The sequence below is a fragment of the Lynx rufus genome, unplaced genomic scaffold, assembly GCF_022079265.1.
Source record: "Lynx rufus isolate CCGP_SWC_20201006 ecotype Redwood Valley unplaced genomic scaffold, mLynRuf1.p SCAF_14, whole genome shotgun sequence".
NCBI classification, from domain to species: Eukaryota; Metazoa; Chordata; class Mammalia; order Carnivora; family Felidae; genus Lynx; species Lynx rufus.
Genome location: NW_025814828.1, coordinates 6,354,413 through 6,368,390, shown reverse-complemented (window position 1 = coordinate 6,368,390; position 13,978 = coordinate 6,354,413). Strand labels below are relative to the sequence as shown.

The 13,978-nt window shown below is 51.9% G+C and overlaps 1 protein-coding gene across 2 annotated transcripts in view; it reads right to left on the bottom strand.

The window, feature by feature from the left end:
• Nucleotides 1–9,810, bottom strand: part of TBL1X (transducin beta like 1 X-linked) — a 234,530-nt gene extending 224,720 nt beyond the window's left edge. For both annotated transcript variants that reach the window (XM_047075875.1, XM_047075874.1), the window contains exon 1: nucleotides 9,712–9,810. The gene's annotated coding sequence lies outside the window, so the exon portion shown is untranslated. The remainder of the gene's footprint in view (nucleotides 1–9,711) is intronic.
• Nucleotides 9,811–13,978: the final 4,168 nt, after the last annotated feature.

The following is a 13,978-nucleotide window of genomic DNA, read 5'->3' as shown; positions in this document are numbered from 1 at the left end:
GAGCATGAATGGGGAGGGGCAGAGAGAGAGGGAGACACAGAATCGGAAACAGGCTCCAGGCTCTGAGCCATCAGCCCAGAGCCTGACGCAGGGCTCGAACTCACGGACCGCGAGATCGTGACCTGGCTGAAGTCGGCTGAAGTTGGACGCTTAACCGACTGCGCCACCCAGGCGCCCCTTTCTCCACTTCTTATGACCATTGATACGGTCTTACAGTATTAAAGCTTTTGTTATTTGTGATTTAATAAAATAGCATCGCATATAGTAAGCTTCTTTTTGTCCACATTTCCACCTACTGGGATATTCAAACAAGCGGAAATGTTTGCAGAACAGAACAATACCAGAACTGAACCATACCAGATATTTGCACAGACTCTTGATCATAGGAAGAAATGTAGCGCTGTGAGAAATGAAGTGTCCCCTTAAACTCACTCCAACTTGGGTGATGCTGGTTACCTAGTTCTCAGTAGACTTCAGGAAAGTTTTCAATTTCTTAGAAAGTGGGAAGGTAATCAGGCTTGGGGGGGGGTGGGGGGCCCTCAACACCTCCCTCTGCATCTGCACTCCCGTGGAGGTTGATGGGAAAGTGCTCCACAATGGCTATCTAGGGTCATATTCTGGGTTCCAGGGAAGCAACGAAGAAAACACACTTTCTTCAGAGCCTTCTGGCTGCATCCACCAGAGGGGGGAAGGGGGAATCACAAGAATTCAAAGCAGACAAAGTTTTCAAGGAATAAACACTGTGAATTTTACCATAAGCATTGTTTGTGCTTTACAATGTCTCTTGAGATTGGGAAACTACAAAACCCACACAAATTATTCAGAGTCACCCAACAGCCCAAAGGATTTTCTGATTTGATGTGTACTGTGTTAAGCAAAATATATAACTAAGTCATCAACGTTAAGTCAAAATCACCTATTTCGCTAGTGGATAGAGTGACAGTCAAAGCAGGGGACATAAATAAACACCAGTTTACTTATACTTTTTAACATAATCCTTAACCATTCTTTTAAAAAAAAAAATGGGGTAGGGGCGCCTGGGTGGCTCAGTCGGTTGGGCGTCTGCCTTCGGCTCAGGTCATGATCTCGTGGTTTGTGAGTTTGAGCCCGAGTCAGGCTCCATGGATCCTACTTGGGATTCTTCTCTCTCTCCCTCTCTCTCTACCCCTCCCCTGCTCACGTGTGCACATGCTCTCGCTCTCTCTCAAAATAAACACTTTTTTTAAGTTTTAAGAAGATAGCTGCCCCAACACAGGAGTAATATCCGTTTTCCAAATTAAAATCTCCCCACAAGATAGAAGTCTCAAGATCAGCTCACCTGCGCTCTGACTCCACCTCTAGAGGTGAGGATGCGCACAGGTTTTAAACGATGTCACGCAAGCAGGCGGACCACCCAGGGCAGGATCTGGCCAAAGCCAAACACCAAGCCCATTCCTCTAGAAAACATGCCATCTCCTATTAGACCAAAAAACTGAAATTACAGCCTAAAGCACAGGTCAACAACTACAGAGACGCACAGACATAGGAATTCATTTTATTTCTACAACAAAGTGACGCAAATACAACTATATTTTTAGCTTGTTTTCTTTTCCAATTACTACCCCCATTGGCAAAAAACGCAACAACTCCACGCATGGGTCTTGTTTTTTGAAACCGAAGACAGGACTTTATAACTCACTGATACAGTTCACATACCAAGCGTGTTTGGGGGGTGAGGCAGAAATAGTCAGGAAACGTTTTTCTGAAAGTGCACCAGAAAACATCCCATTTCTACTCATCTGGCGGCGAGGACTAACCAGTACAGGAAAAGAGCAGAAGATCTTTGGCTGCCCCAACAAGATACCTGGTATCCTTACTCCATGGCTTCCTACAAATGTTTTTTTTTAATTTTTTTTTTTAACGTTGATTTATTTTGGGGACAGAGAGAGACAGAGCATGAACAGGGGAGGGGCAGAGAGAGAGAGGGAGACACAGAATCGGAAGCAGGCTCCAGGCTCCGAGCCATCAGCCCAGAGCCCGACGCGGGGCTCAAACTCACGAACCGCGAGATCGTGACCTGAGCCGAAGTCGGACGCTCAACCGACTGAGCCACCCAGGCGCCCCCAAATATTAAGAAGCAGTAAGGGTTTCTTCTCCCTGCTTTCGATAATACCCACAGCGCAAACCCTGCTGTTCTGAGGCAAACACACAGGCCCATGTGTGCAAAAGTGTGAAGTTCATGTGCCATCAAAGAGAAACACAAAGGAAGGTGCTGGGAGAGTGGAAGCGTTTTCCATAAGGCATCTGATCCAGAGTTGAAACGCAATTACCAAGACCCAGTGGGCAGAGCTGTTGGCTGAGCACTTCAGTTAGTGGTGGGGGGCCGGGTGACTATGGAGGGAAGCACCACAGGTGCCTTTGGGGTGATAGACTTGTACCATATCCATCTTTTGGTGTTGGTTACACAAAGCTACGCGTGTAGCGAAATTCACAAAACTGTACACAGGAAGAGAGGATAATCAATCTTATAGAATGATATGAGAAATTAAATATAAAGACATACATATAAGCAGCAGTGCAATTTAACTTAAGGTGGGGAGGGGGTGGGGAGGAAGAGATAAGGAAGAGGAAGCAAGCGCTGGAGACCATCATAACTAATAAAGATGCATCTGCACACCCAATTCCCAACCTCGGAGTGGAGGAAGGTATCGGCAGGCGGGGCTCCAGGCAGGGTAATAATCCGATCTCCTTTAATGCCACGAGCCTGAGAAATAGATCCTATTTTCTCTCTCTCTAAATGAGAAAACTAATGCTAGAGAAAGAAACTGATCTGCCCAAAGAGGCGGGCAGCGCAAGGCAAGCTGTCCACAGACGAAGCTCCCCCCACAGCTGCGTCACCTGCCCCACGGCCACCAAGGGCCCAGAAGACACCCGTGCAGGCCAGGCCTGGTGCTCCTCTGGGGTCACTGGCGGGCCCAGGATGACCAGACACGCAGCAGGACCGGACTCTAGACACTAACAGGGCACCTCTTCCGGGGGATCCTTGGAAAATGTAGATCCGTGTCTGGCTGCCCCGGTTTGTGAAGTTCGAGAGTCAGAGAAGGGACGGACACAGAGGCAGCACCGAGTCCCGAGAGCGGCCGAAACTTCACTCACTCGCCCCCACGCTCACGAGCTCCTGCACAGCCTGTAGTACCGGGGTAACTTCAACTCCAGGGTGACCCCCATGTCACCGCATAAACACGAGACAGGTGCCATTTTTTCCACAATAAGTAGCGTCAGTACACAGAAGCTGACCCGAAGCAAGACCTAGCAAACGCACGACATCCATAGAACCAAGAGGAAAAAGTCCAGAAACACGCCTTCAAGAAACACCTGCATCTGGGGTCTCTGAACTCCTGGTGTTGAGGCGGAGCTTGGGCAACGACACGACACGACACGACACCACACCACACACACACACACACACACACACACACACACACACACACACACACGGCCCTCTTGGTCTTTTCATTCCGTCTTCGAAGGGCCCTCAGCCTGTCTCCTCTTCCCCTGTGAGCACTGCAAACTTCTTGTCTCAATGTGCGAGAGGATGTAATTCACTTCCTAACAGATTCCCAAAACGGACAGGTGTGCCTTGAGAACACAGAACGTGACGGGCGCCTGGGCGGCTCAGTCGGTTAAGCATCCGACTCTTCGCTTCGGCTCAGATCGTGATCTCATACGGGGTTCATGGGTTCGAGCCCCACACAGGCCTCTGTGCTGGCAGTGCAGAGCCTGCTTGGGATTCCCTCTCTCTGCCCTCCCCAGCTTGCACTCTCTCAAAATAAAAACCTAAAAACAAACAAAGAAAAAAAGGGAACACAGAACTTGATACACAGGTTTTTCTTGGTACCCGCCTTCCCCCCGCCCCCCACCCCCTACTCTTTCCCCAACAGGATTGTATGCTGTTTAATTCAGGGTTGGTGTCCCCACCTGGGCACCACTGGCATTTGGGTGCCCATCATTCCTCATGGTGGGGACTGTCCTGTGCAATGTAGGCTATTCGACAGCATCCACAGACCGCCCCCCTCCCCGCCCCCTGCAGATGCCAGGAGCACCACCATGCCCCTCCCCCAAGCTGTGACAACTGAAAACGTTTCTAGACATTGCCAAACACCTTTGAAAGTAGGAGGCTGAAATGCCCTGAGAACCGTGAGTTCATTCAAGATCCTAGAGCTCAGGGCTCCAAGCATCCCCTGCCTTCACCTCAGAAGACGTTCCTTTCTTTTGCACCTGTGTATCATCCCATCTCCACCTCTGCTCCCGTCTGCCAAGAACAAACATAAGCAAAAGAAATGGCACCCGGCTTCCTCTGCGAAATTAAAAAACATCTTTGCCAGTGTATTAACTTTAAATTTGCCCCGATTTTGTCTTTTTTTTACTGGGTTCCAGGACACTCTGCAGTCTTCACTCACAGCAGGTTCTCAATAAGCATTTAACAGCAGCGATATGGGGACAAACCTGTCCACTCAAGTGAACACAAGCATGTATTTCTTTTAATGTTTATTTATTTTTGTGAGAGAGAGTGCGAGCAGGGAAGGGGCAGACAGAGAGGGGGACAGAGGACCCCAAGTGGGTTCTGTGCTGACAACAGCGAGCCCAATGTGGGGCTGGAACCCCTGAACCACAAAATCACGACCTGAGCCAGATGCTCAACCGACTGAGCCACCCAGGGGCCCCAAGTGAACACGACCGTCTTTAGTCAAGTTCCCTGCACCCTGGTCACAAAGCCACCCGGGGAAGCGAATTCCTTGATGGCTGCGTTTTTCCCCTGAGGTTTTGAACTCATTTTCTCAGATGAGGCTCTCTTTGCCTACATAAACATGTTGACTTCGCCAGTCCCTTCCCACATCCAGTTTTTATTTTGGCTTTGTTGCGTCTCATCTGGCCGATCTGGCCAGCGTAGTTTGGTCAAACCCCAGGGAAAGGATGTGGGGGGTTGGGGAAGGCCAAGGAGGGCAAGACCCGAGGGGGAAACTCACATCCAGTCTCCCACTCAAGAGGTCAGTTACTTCCTTCAATACTAAAAATAGTTGGGGGGTGGTAGTTTATCTCCAAGTTACCAAAAAAAGTGTTTACAAAATGACTTTAGCCTTGCTTCCCAATTGAAACTATATTTTAAAAGTCTCTAGGGGCAGGGCGCCTGGGTGGCTCAGTCAGTTGAGAGTCAGACTTCAGTTCAGGTCCTGATCTCCTGGTTCATGAGTTAGAGCCTGACAGCGAGGAGCCTGCTTGGGATTTCTTCTCTATCTCTGTCTCTCATTCTCTCCCTGCCCCTCTCCACTTGTGAATAAGTGCTTCCTCTAGGGGGGGGAAAAAAAAAACTTTAAAAAATAAAAGTCTTTTTTTTTTTAATTATTTTTTAACTTTTACTTTTGAAAGAGCGCTAGCGGGGGTGGGGGGCAGGGAGAGAGGGAGACACAGAATCTGAAACAGGCTCCAGGCTCCGAGTTGTCAGCACAGAGCCCGACTCGCAGCTCGAACTCAGGGCTCAAACTCATGAACCGCGAGATGACCTGAGCTGAAGTCAGATTCTCAACCGACTGAGCCACCCAGGTACCCCTATAAACAAAAGTCTTCAGGGGTGAAAGGCCAACAACTTATTCTATGTTCCACGTTACTTTTTTTTTTTAAGAGGGGAAGAGAGGGCAAATGCCAGGATTAGGAAACCACCACTGAGACAGCGTCCTGTCGCACCAAAGAGCCATCGGGGCTGCGGTCTAGGCTAGATGGGCCTGCCAGTGCCTCGTGCGCAGACCCCAGGAATCCGGACCCCCCAGCGGGAAGTAGGCAGGGGGCAGCCCCAGGTGAGCTGAGCTGAGCTGCTCACCGGCCCACCAGGTAACTGAGAATCAGAAGGCTTCTGTGGGCCTGGCCTCCTCCTGCGAAGACCCTTCTCCCACCTCTGGAAGACAATCAGGGACATCCTAGGTATTTGTAAGTACTTTCTGCCAAAAGCTGACAGGTCACGCCAGAGCCCTGAAGAAACAAAAATAAGTGAGTACAAATGGCGGAAAGGTGATCTGGGAAGTCACCTCTCTCGCTGGCAGACACAAAATTGGTTTTCCCCCCACCCTCATTTACAAATAAAATTTCTAGCCAATTACTATAAAAAATACAAAGAGCTGTGCAAAGATCACAGCAACTAATAAAAATAACATCCTGACTCAGGGACCTGGTGTACAGGAAACAGCTAGTACTCAGCCATTAAAAAAAAAAAATACTCTGACGATTGTGAAATCTCACTCTGTTGGAAGGATTCCTTATCTGCCTTTTTAATACGGAAGATTTTGACCTCAAGAGACTGAACCTCAAAACTAAGACTTATCAGGTCGGGGGTGGGGGGCTGAAAGCCTGTGGTATCCACAGCAAACAGAGGCTAAAACACATCACACATGGCCGCACCTTCAATCACCCACACAGGGCCTCACCGATGCTGACAAGTTGGGCTCCACCATCCCAAGGACAGTCCCCACCATCCGCTTAGGCAGGCATCTTGGGGCCTGGCTAATGGCTATACCTTTCTTCAGGTGGGAAAAAGGACGCACAGAGATGAGAGGCTACCGGCCTCACCCAAGGTTAAACACTCAGTGGGAGACTCGGGCTTGCGGTTCCGGTTTTCTAACTCAGAACTGGTCCAAAGCACCTCAATCCAAAATTGCTGTCAATTTCAGATCAAGATTCCATTCACTGGGGGTGCCTGGCTGGCTCAGTTGGTAGAGCGTTCGACTCTTGATCCCAGGGGGTGAATTCAAGCCCCACATTGGGCATGAAGCCTACTTTAAAAAAAAAAAGAAATAACAATCCATTCACTGAAATCACTTTCCTGGGTAAATCATAGCTGAAATGGGTCTTTCATTTTTTTTTAAAGGTTTATCTGTGAATTATTTCAAATTTTAACAACCTCTCCCCTCCCCCTACAAAAAGTACACCAACTTTTATCAATATTTCCTTGCAGTAACTATAGAGTAGCACCCTCTAAGAAAACTTTCCGCATGTCCTGTGCTGTCTCATATAGTGGCCACTGGCATCTACCGAGCATGTGAGTTATCGCTACAGGAACTCAACAGAATTGTTTATTTTATTTAGTTTTAATTAATTTGAATCTAAATATTCACATGTGGCTAGTGCTTACTATACCGGACAGTGAAACCATAGAAAGCAGTCCCTCCGCTGTGGTCGATGTTTCTTGACTCACTGGAGCCCCTGGGCCTGTATCTCTGAACAGATTTCAATGTACGTTCTCGTTCGTGAATGCGTGCATGTCATTTAAGGAACTTTAGGTCTCCAAATGTGAAAATTCGTGCTAGGTAAACAGGAAAACAGGAACTCCAAGCATAAGAGCTGGGCTTCAAGAATCAGACAATCCTTCCTCCCCTAAATGTTAGCAACTCAGTGTCCCCTACAGCAGGATGGCAAGAAGTACCACACACAGGGCATCAAGTGCCCGTAAAATCCTCAGTGCATGGCCTTCAAGTAACGCGTAGACAATTATTCGATTTGCACAACAGGAACAACTAAAATTTACAGGCAACTTTATAGTTTCCAGAAAACATACACACACACGTTCTTTCTTTCTCTCCCTCCCAGCACTCAATGAGCACCAGGATTTCAAGTCTCAGTTCTGCACACATAGAAAGGACACGCGGAAAAGTTGCAGACCTTCAAGGTCAGCAGCAGAGTGTTAAGAGGGTGGACCCTTTCGCTACTTCAAGCCAAATGGGGACATAGGCTGGTTTCTAGCCAAGCAAGATGTCCTGACAGAGCTGGGTCCAAGGGCTCTGTCCACCTCTCTGCAGGCTCTGGAGTCCACTGAACCCCTCCTAACGGCCCATTCAGGCAAACATCACACAGAGGAGGGAGCCCGAAGTTCCCACAGGTAGGGATGAGATTCAACACTAACCTCGACAGCACCTGCGTACCATCCTTCCCCAACCCCCTAACACATGCAAACATTCAGGAGCACTGAGGTTTGGGAAATTTAAATGGGGGTGTTGATAACTACTGGACCGACCAAGCTGTGGATAAAAGCAGAAAGAAAAGCCAGTCCCAGAAGATCCACTGACACTGGCCCCACAGGGCACGCCACCAAACAAAATACCCAAAATCTCCCATTTTTGTCCCACAGGTGCACATTTCATTTAAGAGCTGCAATCTCCTTAAGGGCCATTTTAACAACTGGGTCAAATGATGAACTTCAACTTTTATCCCTGGATTAGTTATCCAGCTGGGTGGTTTTCCAGGACGATCTGCAGCACATTTGAAACGTTAACATCCTTTAAAACTAAAGTGTCATCTCGACGTCTTAATTATGCCAAACTCAACATTCTTGCCTACGCGCCCCCCCCCCATCATGTCTTTTCCAGGAATGACTAGTTGTAAACTTTTCATAAAATCGTCAAGAGCCATTTGCTACCCGGAAACCAACGCTCGGGACCTGAGGAGGGCTCTCCCCGTCCCAGTTAGAGTCCCGCCCCTCCCCTTCCAGGTTAAACTAGGGACTCAGGCGGCACTTCGGGAGAAAAACAGCCAGAAGTCGGGTAAAGCCACATGTGACAATGCAAACCAGGAACAGTCGAGGATGCGATAGCAAGCGAGTTTTTGTTTCTTTCTGGGTTCTGCTCCACAAAATTACCGACTAAGAGGAGGAAAACACACACACACACACACACACACACACACCACCGACTCTAACTTTGTGGAATTTCCAAGGCAGTTGGCTCGGAGAATGCCAGGCCGTGCAGCGAGTCCGGGCCGAGGCCTGACCGCGCGCGCAGGCGACGCACGTGAAGTCCAGGCCCTACCCGAGCGCGGGCGGGCCTCTAGCGACCCCAAATTGTCATATACCAGACGGTCACCGACACCCGAAGGCACACCCCCACGCCGTTCCGAGCACCGCCGCCCCATAGGGAGAGTCCCCATGGAGTGCACAGCTCAACACACCCAAGGGGGGCCACCCCTCCCCCCTCCACCCCCATCCCCCTCCCCCCCCCGCCCCGCCGAGCCCGGGAGCAACAGGTCTGCACCCTCTCCAGGCCGCACTCGGCAGACCCCGCCTGACCAAGGGCGCCCCCCGCCCTCCACCCACCGATGTCGCCCCTAGCCAGGTCCCCTCGCTCGGGCCGGGGAGCTCCCGACTTCCTTGACAGTTTCTGCCTCTCGGAAACTGAGCGGCCGCCGGGCCCGCGCCGCCGCCTCGCCCGCCACTCGCTCCACCGCGCGCCGCCGCGCTTCCAGCCGGTCCCGGGCGGGCTGGCCGGCGCCCGGGGATGAATGGGGCGCCCCTCCCCCACGGGGGGATCCCGCGGCGGCGCAGGTTCGCCCCGCCAGCCCCAGAAGACACAGACAAAGGGGCGCCGGGGGACAGCCCGAGCGCTTCCCCAAACTTACCGGCCGCCTCCCCTCCCCAAACAGAGCCCCCCCCACCCCCCCGCGCGCCAGCCTCCGCCCGCCCCCGACGCGCCGGCACTTTGGGGAGCGGCCACATCGGGGTATTGTTCAGCCTGCAGGGAGCGCGCCGCACCCCTGCCCGAGCCCCGGGGACAGTTGGGGACCTGCCCCTCCAGAGCCCCGGCGGCGGGCGGACGTGCGGGCGCCCCGAGCCGCCCGCCAGCACCCCCCCCACCCCCACCGGAGAAGTTTGCGCCCCCTGCCCCGCGCCCGGCCGGCCGAGCCCCGCGCACTCACCTCGCCGCCGGCAGCGCAACTTGTGGCGGCGCCGCCGCGCTCCGAGCCTCCCTGCCGCCGGCCGTCGCCGAGTCCGGGCCGTGCCGCGGCCGAGGAGGGCCCGGCGCCCCGGAGCAGCCTCGCGCCGCCCCCGGGCCGCCCCCGCCCCGCCGCCGCGAGTCCCCGAGAGGCGCGGGCGCTGGAAAGTTTCGGGTGCCGAATGGCGGCCGAGGGCGCTGCGGCGGCGGCGGGGCGGGGGCGCTGGCGGCTCCTCGCTCCCGAGAGCGGAGAGTGGGGGGGGCTGGGGCGGGAGCGGCGGCGGCGGCGGCGGCGAGAGAGGGCGGGACGGCGGGAGGGACCGGCACGGGCAGTGACCTCCGCCGGGGCGGGGGAACGGCCGCCAGCGCGCCGACCCCGGCCGGGAGGACTGCCAGGGGGGCCGCCTCCGCCGCCCCGGCCGGCCCCTCCCCCCAAGGCCAGGGCCCCGGGGGGGGGTGGAAGGGGAGCGCGCCCCAACCCCCCCCCAGCCCGTCCCCTCCCCCACGGGCGGGGGAGGGGAACCCGCGTCCATTCGGCCCCGCCCCTGAGCCCTGGGGGGGGCCCAGTCCCAAACCTGCCCCTCCCCCACGGCCGGGGGAGGGGCCTCCAGGGCCGCCCCTCCCCCCACGCTGAAGGGGGTGAGAGTCCGCGCCCCCACGCGGCTTCTAGAGAGGCCGGGCGTCCTAATCCGGCCCCTCCCTCACGATGGGGGAACCTGCGACCCTATACCGCCCTCAAGTCTAAACTCTGCCCTCGCCCCCACGCCTAGGGTGGGTGAGGGGAACCCGGGCCTCTCCCTTTCCCAGTGGCCTCCCTGGGAGATGAAGGGAACACGGGCCTACCCCCACGCAGTCCTATTCCCAAACCCAGCCTTTCCCCCACTACCCAGAGGGTACAGGAATCCGGGCCACCACCCCCGCGGTTTCCAGAGGGGAGGGGAACCCAAGCCACTGCTAGTGTGTTACCCTCCCCCACCTCAAAGCAGCAGCTACTCAGCTACCCTAACAGCCCCCTGCAACCTGCCCGAGGGTGCATCTCTCTCAAAACCGGCGGCTTAGAGGACACCCCAAAAGCCTCTTCCCCCTCCCAAAAAAGTGGGGGCTCAGGCGGAGCCTCGACCTTTGCAAAACACCTCCCGGGAAGATCCAGAAATGCTCGTGGAGAAAGAAACTCAGACACACGAAGGTGGAGGCCAGGACCTCGGGTGTGGGGGCCTCTGGAGTTGGGGGTACCTGGGCCCTGGGGCCTTCTCACTCCCGACCCCCACCCCACCCCACCCATAGGCTTTGCAAAGGGTTTTATGTTGCTGAGGCTTACTTGGCCCAGCCCCAGTGCATTAAAGTCCCCAGAGCTCCTTCCTCTCCTCCAGTTTGGAGACCCCTGACCACCACTCGCGTCCCTTAATTCAATTAATCGCATAACCGCGCCCACCACCCAGTACTTCGGGGTCTGCTTTGTTGAATATTTTAAGATAAGTTTGCCCCTCCCTTTGGGGTATAATGAGCTTTGCGCTAAGAGCTCAGTACATTCAGCATTTTAAACCGTAACCTCACTTGCTCCTTTCTGGGACACTGGACCATTTGTTGTTCAGGTTGTAGGCGCGGGGGGACTGGGGGGAGGGGGCGCCGGAGGTGAGTTTTTAAGGGGCTGGACCTCCATCAAAAAGGCTGACCTAAAAATCACCCGGCCAAATATTGCTGTAAAACGTCAATGATGTAAAACGACTGTTGCAACACCATTATCAGAGCACATCAATAAAAAATACACACTTACACAGTCTCCATAATTGTGAATCAGCAGAATAGATTGTGTCTTATTATGTATCAGTTGCCAATCAAGGCCCCCCAAAAGGACGTGGTGGGGCCTTCCCTTGAGCCTGCCCTTCGTTGCTCCCCGGCTCCCTGGGCTTGTGCGGACTGATGCTGAGGTATTACATGCAATCGAAAAACCAAGGGTGCAATTGAAAGCCCGAGCAAGCTCATGATGCAACCCTGCCCGGGTTACACGTGCTTCCCTTCCCCCACCGCCTGCTGGTGGGAGCGCTGCGTTTTTTCCGCCTGTAGGGTCACATTGTGGTTGATTGATTCTCCTTTCGCCTTGCTCAGTCATTCAGATTTGGAAAGTAAATAACAAGTTGACATCATTACAGCTCTCGGCTTTACGGGGACGCGGCCCTCGGCTACCGCACACTCTCGAGTAGCCGCGCAGCCAAACGAGCCCTCTGGCTTGCTGGGCCTGCCTGTCGTTAGTTGCTTGGAAATTCCGAACTAAACCTGGTGAAAAGTCCTCTTTGTATGTTTTGATTAGTTGGCAGGTGCCAATCATTTAAAGTACAGGAAAGTGGTGGAAATCCTCCAAACTATGACCGGTGTTAACCAATTTTCACAGCTGGTCTTCGGTAACTAACAAAGCAAGCGAGCTCAGAATCCATCTTGTCTCTTTGGTAACATCCCAAAGGTCTTCTGGTAAGTTAGGAGCCTAGCTTATTTTAGGACCCCTAAGGGACTTTGTAAGACCTCAGACAGGAAAATAGACCGCCTACGTTTATCATGATAAACTGATATTCCCCTTTCTGAAATACCAGAGGGGTGGTAGGTAGGTGGCAAATTAGACTATTTTATTTAATGTGTTGCAGTTTTTTTCAAATGTGCGTCCTATATGGTGGGAGGAAACAAGGAAAGCAGGAAATAAACTAGAGCGGGAGAGGAGCTATTGCCTTGTGATAAAAGTGAAGGTATATTGGGGGGAGGGAGGGGGGCTGTGAGCAGCAGTGATTCCAGTAGGTATCCAGGGCACAAGATCTATATTCCAAACAATTATTTTTGGTTGCTGACTGGAGGTTGCTGACAAGAGTCTGCTTGCACCAAATGCTATCAGTATTCCCCCCCCAAAACAGCAGACAAAATTTTCATTAAAAGGCAGGAGAAGCCAACCCAGATAGGCTGAACTAATTTGGCAAAGGAGCAAAGGCATTTTAATGGAGAAAGAATATCCTTTTTAACAAATGGTTCTAGAAAATTGGACATCCATATGCAAAAAAATAGTAATAATAATCTAGCCAGAGACCTTATGCTTTTCACAAAAACTGACTCAAAATGAATCATACGTCTAAATGTAAAAAGCAAAACTATAAAACTTCTAGGAGATAACATAGGAGAAAATCGACGTGACCTTGAGATTAGCAATGAGTTTTTTGTTTTTATTTTAATTTTTTAATGTTTATTTTTGAGAGAGAGAGAGCATGAATGAGAGAGAGGGGAAGAGAGAGAGGGAGACACAGAATCCAAAGCAGGCTCCAGGCTGTCAGCACAGAGCCCAATGTGGGGCTTGAGCTCACGAACTGGGAGATCATGACCTGAGCCTAAGTCAGATGCTCAACTGACTGAGCCACCCAGGCACCCCAAGGAATGAGTTTTTAGATACAACATCCAAAACATGACCCATGAAAGAAAAAAATTGGTAAGCCGAACTTCATCAAAATTTAAAACATCTGCTCTACAAATCCACTGTTAAGAGAATGAAAAGACAAGTGATAGACTGGGAGAAAATATTTGCAAAATCCATATCTAATAAAGGATTGTGTCCAAGATATACAAAGAACTCTCAGAGCTCAACAACAAGAAAACAACCTAATTTAAAAATGGCAACATCGGGGCGCCTGGGTGGCGCAGTCGGTTAAACGTCCGACTTCAGCCAGGTCACGATCTCGCGGTCCGTGCGTTCGAGCCCCGCGTCAGGCTCTGGGCTGATGGCTCGGAGCCTGGAGCCTGTTTCCGATTCTGTGTCTCCCTCTCTCTCTGCCCCTCCCCATTCATGCTCTGTCTCTCTCTGTCCCAAAAATAAATAAACGTTGAAAAAAAAATGGCAACATATCTGGAAATCTCTCACCAAAGAGATAATACAAATGGAAAATAAGCATATGAAAAGATGCTGACATATATCACTAGGAAATTGCACATTAAAAAAAATACCCTCATACACCTATTAAAGTCACCCCCTCGACCCAAAAAATGACAACACCAAATGCTAACAGGTTGAGAAACAACAGGAACTTTTATGCATTGAGGGTGGAATGCAAAATGGTAAGGCCACCTTGGAAGGCAATTTAGTGTTTTCCAAATGCTAGACATAGTCTTACCGTATAATCCAACAATTGTGCTCCTAAGCATTTACCCAACTACGCAGAAAACTTATGTCTACACAAAAGGGCACCATACACCATGGGAACTCATAATCTGCAAACACTGAA